This window comes from Gymnodraco acuticeps, unplaced genomic scaffold, assembly GCF_902827175.1.
Source record: "Gymnodraco acuticeps unplaced genomic scaffold, fGymAcu1.1, whole genome shotgun sequence".
In the NCBI taxonomy this organism is placed as follows: Eukaryota; Metazoa; Chordata; class Actinopteri; order Perciformes; family Bathydraconidae; genus Gymnodraco; species Gymnodraco acuticeps.
The window spans coordinates 122,730-139,036 of NW_022990172.1; the positions used below are offsets into that span (position 1 = coordinate 122,730).

Genomic DNA, 16,307 nt, shown 5'->3' on the forward strand with positions numbered 1-16,307 from the left:
ATGGTCATCTCCAGTTTTTCTTAAGTAGTTTGCAGCATAGCTTGTCAACAGAGGATAATACAATGAATTCATTCATTTATTAGTCGGATGTAGTTTTCCTCATCATTTGAAAACAAGGCTAAATAAGTCCTTTCACTTCTGTAGTTACGCCAAATTAAATAACATGCTTGACGCAGGATTATTTTTAGATTTACCTGCAAAGATAAAAACTATGGTTTTAAATCAAGACAGTAGGGGTATGCTGTACTGTACCTACCTTGATCAACCAAGACATTCTAAAGTATATATAAAAGTAAAAAATATTCTCTTGGGAATACATTCGTATTTATATCTATTATCCGCATAAGTGGGCACTACCTCTATCATTCAGTTTTACTCATTTTCCAAAACTGCATTTATGCTCTGTGTGCTTTTTTTTAAAGCTTTTTATAGCAAGAGTGATTGTGATTAAAAGAGGGTTTGTAAGTGCGAAGGCAGGCACTTGGCTGGGAAATACGTAAAACTGAGTGAGAGGGTGTTGTGCAATCTTTTGGATGTAAGCTAACTTATGTATATGTGTAAAGCAGAGAACGGTTTGGTTTTACTCAAGTTAAATCATATATAATAATAATATATAATTTATAATCTAATCTATTTCCTTGTCTAAATAATCTACTACCACGAGTCTTTACTTTCTTGTCCTAACAAACCTAACTTGACTGGCTTTGAAGAGAAGCTGGTTCCTTTGTGCATCAGATCATACAGCAGTGTAATTAAAATAGAAAACAGTATTGTGCAACTCAACTGAGATTGAATTATTGTGTGGTTAGAATACATACATCCGTGTTGGGTAAAGTTTGACATATTCAAATCCTATCCTGTCATGTGCCTTACATTTATGCGATGTAGAAAAGCACCTGCAGTCTCTGGGGAACAGGATTTTGTTGCTGATGCTGTTTCTCTGGGCTCACAGGAAGGCGATGGGACATCATCAGTGGGACCCCCTGCTTCTGTGCGGGGGGGTCCTTCCCAATGCAAAAAAAAGCTCCAGAAAGTCTCTGTACTGCAGCTTCTTCTGCTCGTTCACAGGCATCTGACTCCACACACACTCAATCTGAGAAGCAAAAAGGAAGCACACAATAATAATCTTCACTGGGGGGGGGCTAGTACCCCAAAGAGAGTTCCACACAGCGGAGTAAATTAGCTTTACAGATGAATAACTTCCTCACGCAGTCAGTAATGATCAACAAAGATAAATTAGACTTTGATTAGAATAATTAAAGAAAACATATCAGTGTAAAAAGCGTGGAACTGGCAAATGCAGCAGAATTCATGTCCTCATTTGTAACCATGGACTGATGCCATGTGTGGCTTCAGCTTGAAAGCACTGGGAGAGTCGTTGGAAATGTGCTTGTGAATGTCTTCTCTTTGAATTCACGGAAAAATTATTCACTGTAATATTAAATATATTTTTTTCGGCTTTACCTGATCATTTGTGAGTCTTGTCGTGCTGTTGGAGGGTTTCAGATCCATCAGCTTTTTAGTGATTTCATATAAATGACCTGAGATGAAGTCCTGGATTTGTTGATTTTCCTCATTGTGCTTTGTAGTTTCAGGGGTCTTGGTCTGGGTAGGGGATCTTGTTGTTGTCCGTCGCTCAATATTCTTACTCAGGCACCTCTCTGAAATCTGCATTATGAAGAGAAGTATACAACACACTTTGTGTTGAGTACAATGATTGTATTGGCCTAGCTTAGCATTACAATACTAACAGTATGTCTTAATTCAGAACCTTCCATCAGATTAGCCAGATATACAATAATTATCGTATTTGTAAGGTAATTGTGCCTTCTTCATGTTGTAATATCAATAATGCCAAGTGCGATTATGAAAAATAAATTCCCCTTTTTGGATGTTTACAAATAGAAGTTGGATTTAGGCTTCCATATGTGCTTAATTCTGGTCTTAATTCATGTTTTTATTGCAATGTAATTTTTGTAACATTCACTGGAGCAAAAACATAGCCTACCCTTATGCTAGGCTACATAGTCAAGATGGCGACCGTTGAGGCTGAGATGTGTTCAGCATTCCACATCCAATGCTCTTAAACTTTGTCGACAGTCTAAACACATAATGGGTACTTATAGTGCACTGCATTTTGACATACTTTGTCATACTTGTCATGCAAGCATCTTTGTGAGACATAGCTCAGGCACCACCTTTTTTTGAGCTAGCATCAACATGCTAGCTTTGGCAAATTGGACAATGCGAACCAGCAGATACTAAGCAAGTTATGTTTGGTGACCATGGTTAATATGTATGCACCACCTAAAGAAAGAAAAAAGCACATTGCCCAAAATGTTGAACTATATTTCAGCACATTTGGAAGCAGCTTCTCTTACCAGTGGGCTCTCTGATTGAAACGTGTTGAGGAAGTCCTTCCAGTTAACAGTGCAGGTCTCACAGTCCAGCTGTAGTTTGGTCAGCATGTGTCTGTACTGTTTGTCTTACAGACGGGCGCAAAAATGATCTAACACCTGACGAAACTCCAGAGGTTTCACTGTCCCCATCCCCCTCTGGTCAAAGGCAGAGAAAGCCTGGAGAACAAAGAGCCACAGAAAAGTGATCAGCTTAGGAACTCTTGACAAAGAAAATGAAGCATGCTGCAAGATTCACCTTATACAGATGTGGCGCTGAGGCAGTGACTAGCTCTTGCATCCTAGCCAGAGCAACGGCTGGACTGAGGCCATCCAAAGACTCTTTCTGTCTCTCAGCATCAGGAGAGGCAGGGGGACGCTCACCACTCTTCTTATGGTCAAACCATAGGGTCAAACGCAGACAGGAAATCCATGTAAGCCAGCCTGTTATCATCCACGGTAACATTAAGCCTAAAGGAATAAGTGGGAGGTAGTGCAACAAAAACAAGTTGGTTTCACACTGAAGGATTAAACAAGTGCAGATGTGCTATTTATTCCTTTTTAAACTATTATTGCATCCCAGAGAATGAATCCTAAAGAGTCTCCATGACTTTTCCTCCATCACCACCATGAGACCTCTTAAGTGACCTCTTGAACTCTTTAATGGAATGCCATCATTTGAAATATTCTAATACAGAAATTATACAAATATTTAAGTTATCCTCTGACGTTTCAGGTCAAAATTTGTATTAGTCAAAAAGTGTGGTTAATTCACAAAAGACACCTAATCACCTTCATGTGTACCTGTGTGCGTTAAGTGCGTATAAGCAAATGTGAGCTTGATAACATACTTAACCAAGATGGTGAACCTTGATAAAGATTTGAAATGGACTTAAAATATAGCTTCTGGCAAAAATTGCAGCTTCAAATGTAAGCCTCCATATGAATAATACAGACGCCCCAATCAGTTAAATGTCTTAATGTAAGTATCTACAGTAAATATAAAGGTGAAGTTGACCTGCGCAGGTGAATTTTGAGCTGCTTTCTCTTCATGGAGGAGCTGTAGGTTTGTATCAGGCTCAGCAGCTGCTCCACTGTCACTGTGCCATCCCTCCCTGTTTCCAGGTGAGCCAGGGAGTCGCTCAACTCCTTAAAGTTCTCCTGCACAATATGTCTATAGACAGTACAACAAGAGCATATCATATACATAAACGTTTAGAAACTTGAATATGTTTTTTTCTAAATGACTGTGTTCGCTAAGCTAATGTATTGCCAGTCTGTACCTATTGCACAGCTACCCTTAACGTAGTAAGGATCACAGCATGTCAAAAATGTACAGCTAAATAATCATTACACAGCATGTGGAAGATGTTTCGACGCCTAACCTATATATTTGTTTTTCCCAAACCCTGTGGGGTAAGGTTGCCTAAGTTGTTTCTGCCTCACTTCTCTCTGTGTGTTTGTGTGTGTGTTTGTTTGTGTGCGGGACAAGCCACAAACAAGGGCCGACTAATGCTGATGACAACTCGGTTGGTTAACACTTTAAACCAATCGTAATTGCTTAAGACAGACTGCTGAGCTGGATGAGGACAGAGAATTGATGGATGGATCATCTAAATTGGCCCGCAGTACCCTTTTATGCTTACTCAATACACTCCAGTGATGCAGCATAAGTGTAGCAGTGGCAGGGTTGGGAAGCAAAACTCGGTTCCGAGTAGGAACAAATAACAATTGTCCGGTACCGGGATTAATAAGAGTTGTGAGGACAGGAGGCGAGGCCGAGCCCGAGCCCCGCGGACTGTCTCTCTCTCTCTCTCTCTCTCTCTCTCTCTCTCTCTCTCTACCGGGTAACTGTCTCTCTCTCTCTCTCTCTCTATCAGCCTCGTATAGCGATCTCTCTGGATCTCTATCTCTCTACTCTCTCTATCTCTCTCTCTCTCTCTCTCTCTCTCTCTCTCTCTCTCTCTCTCTCTCTCTCTCTCTCTCTCACTTATTTTGACCCTCTCAAAGAACCGGAATCGAGAACCAAAAATAACCAGATGTAAATGTAAAATACGATGACAAAGAAGAAGATTTCAGTGGCCCCAATCGGACAAGTAAATTGCCAAACTCACTTGTCCATGGACAAGTACTTTCTAAAAACGTTTTCTCACATTGGTACGAATCCTAAAGGCTTGTAGAGAAACAGAACCGATTCAGGAGTGCTTTCTGAAACTTTTGCTGACCTTAGACATGTCTGCCCACGTGTAGCGGGCTTCATGGAGCTGCTCAGGTCTTTCAGGAGAGAAAACATACATTGACACACACCTGGGCCAATTTCCACGAAAAATCCAAGTAATAATCATAATTTCATACTCACACACGCTGTTTGTGTCCCTTTTTTGCCATTATTTTCCACAACATCAACAAACTCTGCGTAGTTGAGGTTGCCCCCTGGTTGCAAACCAATCAGTTCCAACAGCCTACTCTGCCTCTCTGCAGAAAAATCCCAGGCTGCTGTATAGCTCTTTGAAATCACGGCAGTCGACCACGCCATTACATTTCCTGTCCATCAGTCGAAACGCTGACAGGTTGTTCTGATGGGAACAGATTGGCTTATCAGAACAGTCATTCATTGATTCAGTAGTTGTGTGTGCTGTGATGAATGATTGCAATCACACTGACATTCTTTTTAACTAGCTTGCAATCTTCATATTCCCTGTTTTCTTTGGTACTTTGAAGCATATTGCCGCAATTAGTGCAATAGTCAAAACAGAAGCCAAAGCTGCGCGTGGGTTTTGCGGGATACCAAAATACCTTTTTATTCCTGGTTTACTCCGTCACACGTTGGTAAGGTTAAGTGGACTTTTAACAGTTTCTAGGGTTCCTGACAGAGTATACTGATTGCATTAGTAAATGATATGTCAATTGGCCACCATCAGCTTTTATCTTTTGTGTATGCAATTTGAATCCAATACAGGGAAGGTGAACAGAGAGATGGTTACAGAATAAAGATACATTGAGAAAGTGCTAATGACAAAATGGAGCACCCTGATGATCTCTTGGTCCATCTCTTTCTCCTTCAATTTCCTTTGTGTTTTCTATTAAAGCCCAATGCCAGGTAAAACTGCTTTTGATGTTATTATAATTGAGGAAAAACTGCCAATTCACATCATTATTTATTTAAAGACATCTGTTTTGAATCAAAATATATGATTGCATTGCTGATTACAACTGGACACCTGTAGCAATCTTGCTCACCCCATGGATGCTCTTGATCCTAGTCTTCATGGCAGCTAGGCACTGCGCAGCTGAAGTAAGAGGGGGGGGCGACTTCAACCTTATCACCATGACCCTGAGAGCGCTGCTGCCCATCCCTGGCTGTGGCGGCCTCTACAGTAACCACAGTGAAAACTGATCACTAATCAATTTTAAATCTCAAGTGCTGAATGATTCTATTCACATAATGAACTGGTTTCTAAATAACTGGTATTTTTCTAGGGAATTATACCCAACAAATTATAATTTTTGTTCCATTTATTTTTGGCACTACAAAGAATGCCCTTCATGTCTTCAAGCACACTGGGCATTAAACTGTCTGACCTAATTTTTATTTAATTAAAAGCACACTTGTTTTTGTAATTAAAGAAAATGAATGCCTAGCAAACATCAGTAACTTTACGTCGTGGCTTTGTTTGACAATTCCTTTTTTTATTTATTTAGAGGATACAAATTAGAGCGATGCCCTGCTGCTCTGTTTCCTGCTTCCAAAGCATATAATTAGCCCAAACAAGCAAAAATGAGTGTGATTCTGAATCTGTGCTCCTCCGCTCCGTTAATGAGAGACGAAGAGGCTCACTCCTAAAATACTCTATTTATAATCCAGGATGATTTCTCCAATGGCTCGTGTGCTAAGAAAGACATCATTTTACAGGAAGCAGGGGGCTTATGTTTGATCACCGTGGGTGGGGTAGGAGTTGGTATACAAGGCAAAAGATGGAGGGGAGGGAGTGTGGTGGGGAGTAGGAAGGGATTTAAAAAATGTCTATTTAAGCATTGAAAACCCTGCCATGCAGAACTGAGGGGATTTCTGACGCCACTGGTCAAGATGTTCTGGCTGCCGCTCTTCTGTCTCACCCACCGTACTTCTCCAGGAACACTGAGCGCTCGATCCGTCCATCCCTGAGGCCAAGCAGTTCAGTGAACTTGTGGAAATTCGTATCGTCCAAGATGACCCAACTGTCCTCTAGTATCTGTTAGAGAAAGAAGAGAAAGCAGGACGTGTTGGCAACCTGCTGAACTGCCCTCTGCTTTAGGCTAGGTTGTATCGACTTGTTAGAGTTAGAACTACATTTGTCCTTCAGGTACAAAAGTGAAATGCAACACACAGTATTGTATGTAGGCATCTACTTTTGAATAGATTATTCAATTCAATTCAAAACCTTTATTTATCCAGGTAAAATCCCATTGAGATCAATGATCTCTTTTTCAAGGGAGACCTGCAGCAGTAGGTTCCACAAGAAGACATAAACAACAGAACAACAAAAGGACATCATACAGCAAAATGTACAGGGATTACAATTTACATATTTAACCACAAGTACAGGTACCAACAGCATCTGATTTTGTAGCATCCAACCGAGCTTTAAAAACATGTAGTGGTACTAGCTTGGTAATTTTCCATTCTTTTTTCAGACTGTTCCATGTTAGTGGAGCTGCACATCTAAAAGCTTTCTTCCCTAAGACAGTCCTAGCACTTGGCACATTTAATAAAACCACAGCATGCGATCTCAGGCAATAAGTACTTTTAATTCGCAGAGAGATCAGGGAGCAGATATAAGATGGTAGTTTATCCAACATGGCTTTGTAAATGAAAAAGTACCAGTGACTGAGCCTCCGTACAGTAAGTGATGGCATAACCGCCTTGGTATACAGGGTACAGTGATGCGTAAGTGCTTTACAATTTGTCAAAAATCTCAGTGCACTGTGATACGCAGCATCTAACTTGCTCAGGTAATTGGCAGGTGCATTCATATATAACAAATCACCATAATCCAGCACAGGTAAAAAGGTCACAGTGACTAGCCTTTTCCTGGCCTCAAGTGAGAAACAGGACTTATTTCTGTAAAAGAAACCTAGCCTAACCCTCAGCTTTTTAAGCAGGTTATTGACATGAAGTTTAAAAGTGAGACAGTCATCAAGCCAGATACCCAAGTATTTGTAACAGGTAACCACTTCAAGTTGTATTTCTTGCGTAGTTACAATATCCAAAGCAGTCTCTGGTGTATTTTTAGCTTTAGCTTTAGAAAAGAGCATAATAATATAATATATTATAATAATAATAATAATAATTAATTTAGTTATCTCACAATGAATGTGTGCATTGAAGAAATACAGATATTTATAATGTATATTGTAGATTTCATTGATACATTTTGATTTTGGCATATTTAGGAGAGAAGCTCTGTATCATCGCAGTGCAGGTGATACACTGAACAAAAATATAAACGCAACACTTTTGTTTTTGCTCCCATTTTTCATGAGATGAACTCAAAGATCTAAAACATTTTCTATATACACAAAATAACCATTTCTCTCAAATATTGTTCACAAATCTGAAAAAATCTGTGATAGTGAGCACTTCTCCTTTGCCGAGATAATCCATCCCACCTCACAGGTGTGGCATATCAAGATGCTGATTAGACAGCATGATTATTGCACAGGTGTGCCTTAGGCTGGCCACAATAAAAGGCCACTCTGAAACGTGCATTTTTGCTTTATTGGGGGGGTCGGGGGGGGGTCTGAAAACCAGGCAGTATCTGGTGTGAGGAGTAGGGGTAGGGGTAGGGTTAGGGTTAGGGTAATGTTGTGAATCGAGTGGCCCATGGTGGTGGTGGGGTTATGGTATGGGCAGGCGTATGTAATGGACGACGAACACAGGCCACTCAATTCACAACATTACCCTAACCCTAACCCTACCCCTAACCCTACCCCTACCCCTCACACCAGATACTGCCTGGTTTTCGGACCCCCCCCAGACCCCCCCAATAAAGCAAAAATGCACGTTTCAGAGTGGCCTTTTATTGTGGCCAGCCTAAGGCACACCTGTGCAATAATCATGCTGTCTAATCAGCATCTTGATATGCCACACCTGTGAGGTGGGATGGATTATCTCGGCAAAGGAGAAGTGCTCACTATCACAGATTTTTGCAGATTTTTGAACAATATTTGAGAGAAATGGTTATTTTGTGTATATAGAAAATGTTTTAGATCTTTGAGTTCATCTCATAAAAAATGGGAGCAAAAACAAAAGTGTTGCGTCTATATTTTTGTTCAGTGTATGTTCAAATGAACGATGTTCGATTCCCTTCAGTGTTACTGAAGCTTGAAGCTCACCATTCATTTGTGTATCATGTAGCGTTTATTTGTTCCCCACTCACCTTCCGTATATCTTTCTCTGATAGGGTCCCATTAGAGCCGTGCGTGATGGTCTTGATGCAGTCGGGTAGGCTGCTGTGACGCTGCTCTAGCCTTGATCTCATCCTCTGGAAAACAATATCCAGGATGTTGCATGTGTCTGCACTGACCTGCAGGCTGGAGGCAGGTCGCTGAGCTCTGACGGACTGTACGGTCGACTGAGGTGAAGTGCAGCGTCTGTAGGGCAGATTGGTAAATGCTCAGTAGGAGAGGTGCATTTACAATTATGTCATTACACCATACAGTAGGTCTGCGTTGTATACTGTGTATAGAGTGTCTCTATCTGCTCACCTCTCAGTATGTTCTGAGGATGGGCATGATTCATATGTCAGGGGGACTCCCAGGTTTTCGAGAAAGTCTGGGTAATAAACCAACTTAGAAGAACTCCCAGGTAGAGCTGGAGGTCTCACAGAGCCTGGAAACACACAAAGAAAGTTTCAGTGTGAAAGTTTCAGTAGTTGACACTGTTGCCTAAAAGATACAAGATCTGGAGTTTGAAGTTGACTGGGGCCTCTCTGTGTGATGTGTGCAGGTCCTCTGTGTGCTCCAGTGGCCTAAGACATTCATACATGCTCATAGGTGTAAAATGTGTCTGTTTATATCTCAGCCCTGTGACAGACTGCTCTTTATTTCTAAGTTCTTGAGGGTCACAACTTTCCTCTTGATGTATATTTGAAAATTACAGTTGCAATCTTCTTCTTTTTTATTACGACCCTGTCCCTGTGTCTTTCTTACTTGTTGAAGTGTCTCTCTGAGATGGGTATGCCATGAGAGCTTAGGAGCTTCTTCAGATCTTCCTGTGTGATGTATCCAGTGTGCTGAGGGTCACACAGCTTCAGAGCTGCCAGTACTGAACTGAGCCGCTCACACAGCTGGTCCAGCAGTAAATTCTCCACCTTAAACGAAAGTGCACACAAAGCAAAACACACACAAATCAAACTGTGCGTTAATAATTAACCCCTTTTTCTCCTTTTGATCTCATGTTCTGTTTTCTTTCTCTGTTTGATCTCATGTTATATCTGATATGGGTGATATTTGATCTTGGTATGTTGTTAACACACTTACTGTTCTCCATGAAGCAGACCCCACAGCCAGTTCGTCTGCACAATCTGTGTTCTGCCTCTCCTCTGGTGTTTTATGTTCTTTCTGAGGAAAAATAGATAATAAACAAAGTACAGTCTTACATGGAATTAGCACCTGCATGTCTTAGTTAATGGTTAAATAAGTATACTGTACAGCAGTGTCTTTGGGTACATTCAGGGGCTCAGCAGTGTTAGCAGGAGAGAGATGTGGTGCCGTGGTGCCTGATGGAGCAGAGGTCATGACCCCGGATTGGTTTTGGCCCTGTGCACTGAGCAGCTCCGTGATCTCGGACCCTTGAGTTCGGGGCTGGGTCTCACCTGGTCTCTCCAGAACATGTTGCAGGTCTGCTCTAGTGATCCAACCTGCCTCCTTCTGGAAAGTAAAGCTGTGTGAGCATTTTTCTTCAAATTGTAGTGTCCCAGGGACATTTTGTTAGATGTCATTGCAGGGATAGGTATCATTGGGCATTGTAGTCAGAGAAAATGTGTCAAACATTAGGACACAGGACATTAAGGCATAGAGTGCAGATTATGATAAAAATGTTTAGTATGTTACCAAATGAGTTTACAAAGGTCCTGGTTATAGCCCAATTATTTCTTTAACAACGTTTTAAAGTCTTGTTATTGCATAATTAAAAGTTCAAGATATAGGATATCTTATTTGTTGTCCAAAATGCTATGACATTTGTTTACATGTCACTGCTAGTAGCTACTTGCTAGTTAGCTTGTCTTACGAGCTCTTTGAAATGCTTAAAAACTATTGAATCATTATCTATTTTTTGCAGAAAAACAATATCTTAATGTATTACCTTGAAGTTTGTTCAAACTCAACAGGTTACACAGCAAATTTATTTTTGAAAATGGCATAAAAAAAGAAGCACAAAACCTAATTTATAATTTATCATAATTTAAAAAATGTATCTAAATATGTAAAATGTAAATGTATACTTAAAACACTTAAGGATGTTTTTGTGTAATGTTGATATTTAAGGGACTTTAAGGGATTTAAGGGATAATAATGCCATATAATATTATGACTATAGCCTGGCATAATAGAGCGTCCATCTGATTCTACCTTGTGAATCCTACACAAACAATATGAATGATAGCAAGTCTTCCAAGCTATAATGCTTCCCTGGAGATAGTCTAAAACCATAGTTGGCTTGGAACATGCCTGAGTGGAAAACCTCATTATTGGCTGGCGGTGTGAGGACACTCTTGTTTGATCCCCTACCCGCTGAATAGATGGATGCATTTTTTTTTTTTTTCTTCCATGCCATTAAAAGGAGGAGATTTTGGCAGATAGATGTGTGATTCATATCTGGGAGAGGCTTCACACACATACACAAACTTCCTCAAACTTGGAAGCCGACTGTTGTTGTGTGAGTGGCGGCAGCAACATCAAACATAACTGCAAATTAATGGAAAATTCAACCCCCCTTTCCCTAAAGTTTAGTCAAACTCCAAAGTTTCATCCATCTGAAGTAGACTGATTTGAAATTAAAGAGGCAGAACTGAATGCGGAGGCGTGTTGAAGGGGATGGCTGTCAAACGAACATATGGCTAGTGACTGAGTGGCTAACCAGTGGCCATATGCAATCATCTAATCATGTTTATGGCCATCAAAAAGCTGCGGATGATGATTGGCTCATCTGTAAAGCTGTCTGGCATTTATATTTAAAGCATACACCTGAGCATGTGCCTTTTGTCTCTTAGCAATCTGCTGAGATTACTCCCCTGTGTCCTGTCTGATCACAATCACTTCTGTCTTTTCCGGTACAAAGATTTTTGCGGTGTGCGTTTTAAATAAGGTAGAGGATTGAAAGAATGTTCAGGGTGTACAAGTTGGTTTTCCTTTACTCCTTATTATTTACTTCCCGAGTCCTGACTCCTACCATGACTAGCAGGTGGAAAATCTCTTTCAGTCGAGGGTTAATGTCCTGGAAGTTGTCTTTTTCTGGAACAGGCGGCTCTGAAGCCCTGAGAGAAAGATGACATATCAGAGTGCATATATATGTTTCTTATAATTTTCAACATCTCTTTGACCAGTAACCGTTGCTTCAACCTGCCATTACCTCAAGCATTGGTGAATATCTTCGAAATAACCTTCACTGTTAACTGTTTGAGTATGTGTAAAGTGCAAAAGGATCTGAAAATCTGCTAGCTGAAGAGCTTAAAAGCTCTCTTGAGATCTTCTGTCACAGTTACAGTGGAAGCTGTAACTAGATAGATGGGGGATCTGGATGAAGAGTGCAATTGGTTGCATCATTCTTGTGTCTGATGGGTTAAAAAAAAGGCACTTCTGAACAGCTGTGAGAGCTTTGAAGTTGTAATAAAAATCCAAATCCAAAAGAAAAACTAAAGAGTAACAATCACACTGTAAAAAGGCTGTTCAATATCCTTAGGATTTATGTTTATATAGGGTAGGGGTGTCAACTTTCTTTTTGAGAACAGATGAAATCTTGCCGTTTTACTATCAGCCTGTCACTCATGTCTCTTATTTTAAGGAAGAAGAATGGTGGGAGGTCACAAAATGTGATGCATTGTGGGACATATAATCTATGTAAAGCGGGATATAATTCTATGATAAGTAAATCATGTTCTTTAGAGCTCTCGCGGGACACATAAAATGAGCTGGCGGGACGGATATGGCACCCCTGATATATGGCAATTCTGAATTTGACTAGGGTTAGGGTTAAGGCCAAGATGATTGCATATTCAGTGTACAAAGAGAGAGAAGACATTATATGTATTCCAATTCTATTATGAGGGGAAATGAGAAGTAAAAAGGAAAAATATGTAGCAACAGATGGCTGGAAAATGCAGACAATGGTCTTTCTGTTCTGCAGCACATTTTAAATCAGACCAGACTCAACATGAAAAATAGGAGACCTTTTAACAACATGTCAAACCTCAGCATATGTGTAGGTTCCCTGTGTAAAAAGTTCAAACTGACCTTTTCGTGAGAAGATTTGTGTCCCCCTCTACTTTAACCGGGCTCATGAAGTGGTCCAAGAAGTGTTTCTACCGCAATGGTCCTGTTGCGCTCACACCATAACTGCAAACACACAAAATCAATACACATGTATGAAAAATATATAACACAGAATAGATGAGAGCTAGATTTAAAGATTAAAAGAGTGAAGAACAGGAAGGTTGAGGCAAAGTAGAAAGAGAGATAAATAAAATATGTCTTTCCTTACTGGCTGGTCAGCTTCTGGAAGGAGTGAGGGTTCATGGGAAATATAAAGCTGCTGAGAATGGCCCTGAGGACATCTTGTGCTACCAGGCCAGAGCGGGTGGAGTCAAAGGCCTGCAGCTATTGCCACACCTGGGTTGAGTTCATGCACATCTGATGAGGAAGAAAAACACTGATGTACAAGCATTCATATTTTAGAGGCAGCCCTCTCTCTCTTGATCTGGTTTTCTCTCCTCAATAATGACAGGAAGTAAGTCATCTCTGATTTCGGTTGCCATGGAGAACATCCCAGTGCGGCTCTAGAATGAGAGAGAAGAGCCGTCCTCGATCCGGCCGCCTTTGCCACAAATTTGCCGTGATTAACACACTAACTCAGGAACTGATTTTTCTGGGCAAACATTTTAATTAGAGGTGTTCCCTCTGCCGTTTGCATCCAGACGTGCCACTTAGAGCCAATTTAGCCCTCCGTCTTTAAAGAGGATAATGCAGGGGAGAAGGCCAGATGGTGACATGCAAACAGGAGGAACATAACACACAAAGTAATTTAATTAAGTCCGTACCTTGTCGTAGAAGAGAGTCTGCAGCTTCTTGTGTCTCAACGGAGCATCACCCAGACTGGAGAGATATTCCGGTCTCTGCTTCTCCTGTTTGATTCTCTCAGGTGGAGTTGTCCCTCGGCTGGACACTTCTATAACACAATCTCAATGTGAACTCTTGCATTAAGTATTTTCTTGCTATTATGGCAAAGATAGTTCGAGACTAGATTTCCAGTTTAATATGTGAAGGTAGTAACGAGCACTAGTTTTTCCACTAGTCCACCTCTTTGGTTCAGAATTTAAATATCTCAAAAGCTACAGGATGGATTTCTGTTAAATTGGGTACATATACCCATTGAGGATGACTTCAAATTACTTTGTAATGATCTTGATCCACTGATTTGTTCTCTAGCACAGCCATTGGATAAAACGCTTGGACCTCATGCTGCCCTATGGCTGTGTGCCTGGTAGCGCCCATGAACTTAGATACATTTTTCTTTTAATTGTTGTGTTTTTATTCATGTCACTGGGGCCAGTATGACAGATTAGATTATAAGTGCAGCCAAGCTAAAATAAACCCAGGCTATTCCATCTCCTAATTTTCCTGTTTTTTCCTTACTATCTAATTTTTTACCATGTCCATTCACTGGAAATTAAGATGGATGTAATTAGAATCGGTGTGTTCATACCTATCTTAGCGCAGACTGGAGCAATCTGGAAGTTACAGCTGTCACCAAAGCCTAGCTTGTCCAGGAACAGTTCGTAGGAAATGGTGGAGTTGTTATTGGGACTGTAGTGATTCCGAAGCCTAGGAAAAATGCAAGGAGGAGCTAAGTTGTTCATGTTTACAGTAGGCAAACAAAATTGTGAGATGAGAAAAGAGGTCAGGATTTATGCCTAGCTTTATCTCTTCCAACACGCAGACAGAGCAAGGGTGTGTGCTTCGATGTGTGCATGTGTGTCTGAAGAGAGAGAGTCATGTGCGCTAAAACCAATTAAAGCCATTGAAAATGAACCTGTCACACACAATCCTCTAGAGCCACATCAAAAAAGTTGAGGAGGGTGTCTGGAGTGGATTTGACTGCAGGGCCTAAAGTATTAAAAGTCAATTAGCTGTCTCTCATCCTGAGACAAAGGCTGACCGCTAAGTTAGCGCTAGTCATCTCGTTCTAGCCGACAAACAGGAAATGGTACGAATGAAAGGCAATGGAAATAGCTGGGCCTGTGCTAATTGGATAACAGTGTTTGTTTTTTATTTAATCTTTTTCTTTTTAGCAATGTCTTCCAAGATCTTAGCAATTCTCATGATAAGGACACAATGTGACTAATTCTGATAAGAATAAATGAGAAAAATCCAAAAATAAGACCTAGATTATTATGAACCAATGGCTGAAAACACTTCTCATGTGGGATGTAGACTCAGTAATGAAGTGTTAGTTTATTAGTTTTATGTATGATTTCTGGGACAGGAAGTGATGCTGACTACCTTAATGTTGGTCCCAGCTAACTTAGCAGTGTTTGACGTGTGTGTGGGCCAATGCTTGTGGCTGGACAGATTAGATGTGGGATCAGTTGTGTCTAACTCAGATGTATGCTATAAACCCCCACCTCTGAAACTCCTTGTCTGTCAGGTGGATGCCGTAGTTGTCCAGGATGCGGCGGAACTCGTGCTGCTGGATGTGTCCTTCTCGCTTGCAGTCAAACAGGCTAAACACTCTGATCAGGGTTGCCAGGTTGCCTCCAATCTGCGGGGTTCACACACAGTGATTGACAGCAACAGCAACACTACACCTCAGCAGCGCCTGTGAACTCCTGAACGCGAACGACTTGTGAGACTCGGCTCGCCGGAGCTTTCATCTCTGTGAACATGGTTATTGACACACATGCCTTGATCTGTGGAAGCCCGGGTCTATTCCCCACAGTGCTGACAACTGAGGAGGTGGGAGAGAGCGAAGAGAAGGGGCATGGATGGAGACAGATGAAATAGAGAGAAGAGGAGGAGGAGGGAGGGCACCGAGGAAGATTATGGGTGAGTAAAGCAGAGACTAACAGATGCTTTAAATGTGCTCCTGTGTAGGGAGATATACTTCCTGGTAATCCTCTGAAAAACCTATAGAAAACACTACAGGAAAGGGATAACCCAAAAAGCATAAAAAGGCCCCTTTAAGTAAATCATGGTTTCCATAGACACAATTACATCTATGCTGGTGACAATATAGTATATTGCAAAAGTGTGTCATGATCAAATTCACATGACAACCTGACAGCTCATTAATTACTGGGCTAATGAGAATTTGGGGAGGACGTCAGGTTACACGGTTGATTAAGTTGCTTCTTCAAAGTCTCCTCACAATAGTAAATTACACTTTTAAATGTTGCCTTTCAACAATAAACGTGGTAACTACGGTACTAGTAATTTTAGGGAATATGTTTACATTTAATAAAAAGCAAATGGTAACTGCAGGTCTGTAGCTGGAACCAAACTCTAGTTTTCTGCATGAAAGTCTGACACACATCATTGCCATGTGCCACCGTCACCCTTACTGCTACCTTTACTTGATCTGAAAAGGACACACGACTTCAGGAATTTGTAAACACTGACATTGGATGCAAATGAGCATCCAAAGTGTATATCAAT

The 16,307-nt window shown here is 40.9% G+C and overlaps 1 pseudogene; it reads right to left on the minus strand.

The window, feature by feature from the left end:
* The window catches only part of LOC117547144, a 30,516-nt pseudogene that overhangs the window by 2,696 nt on the left and 11,513 nt on the right, over window positions 1–16,307 (minus strand).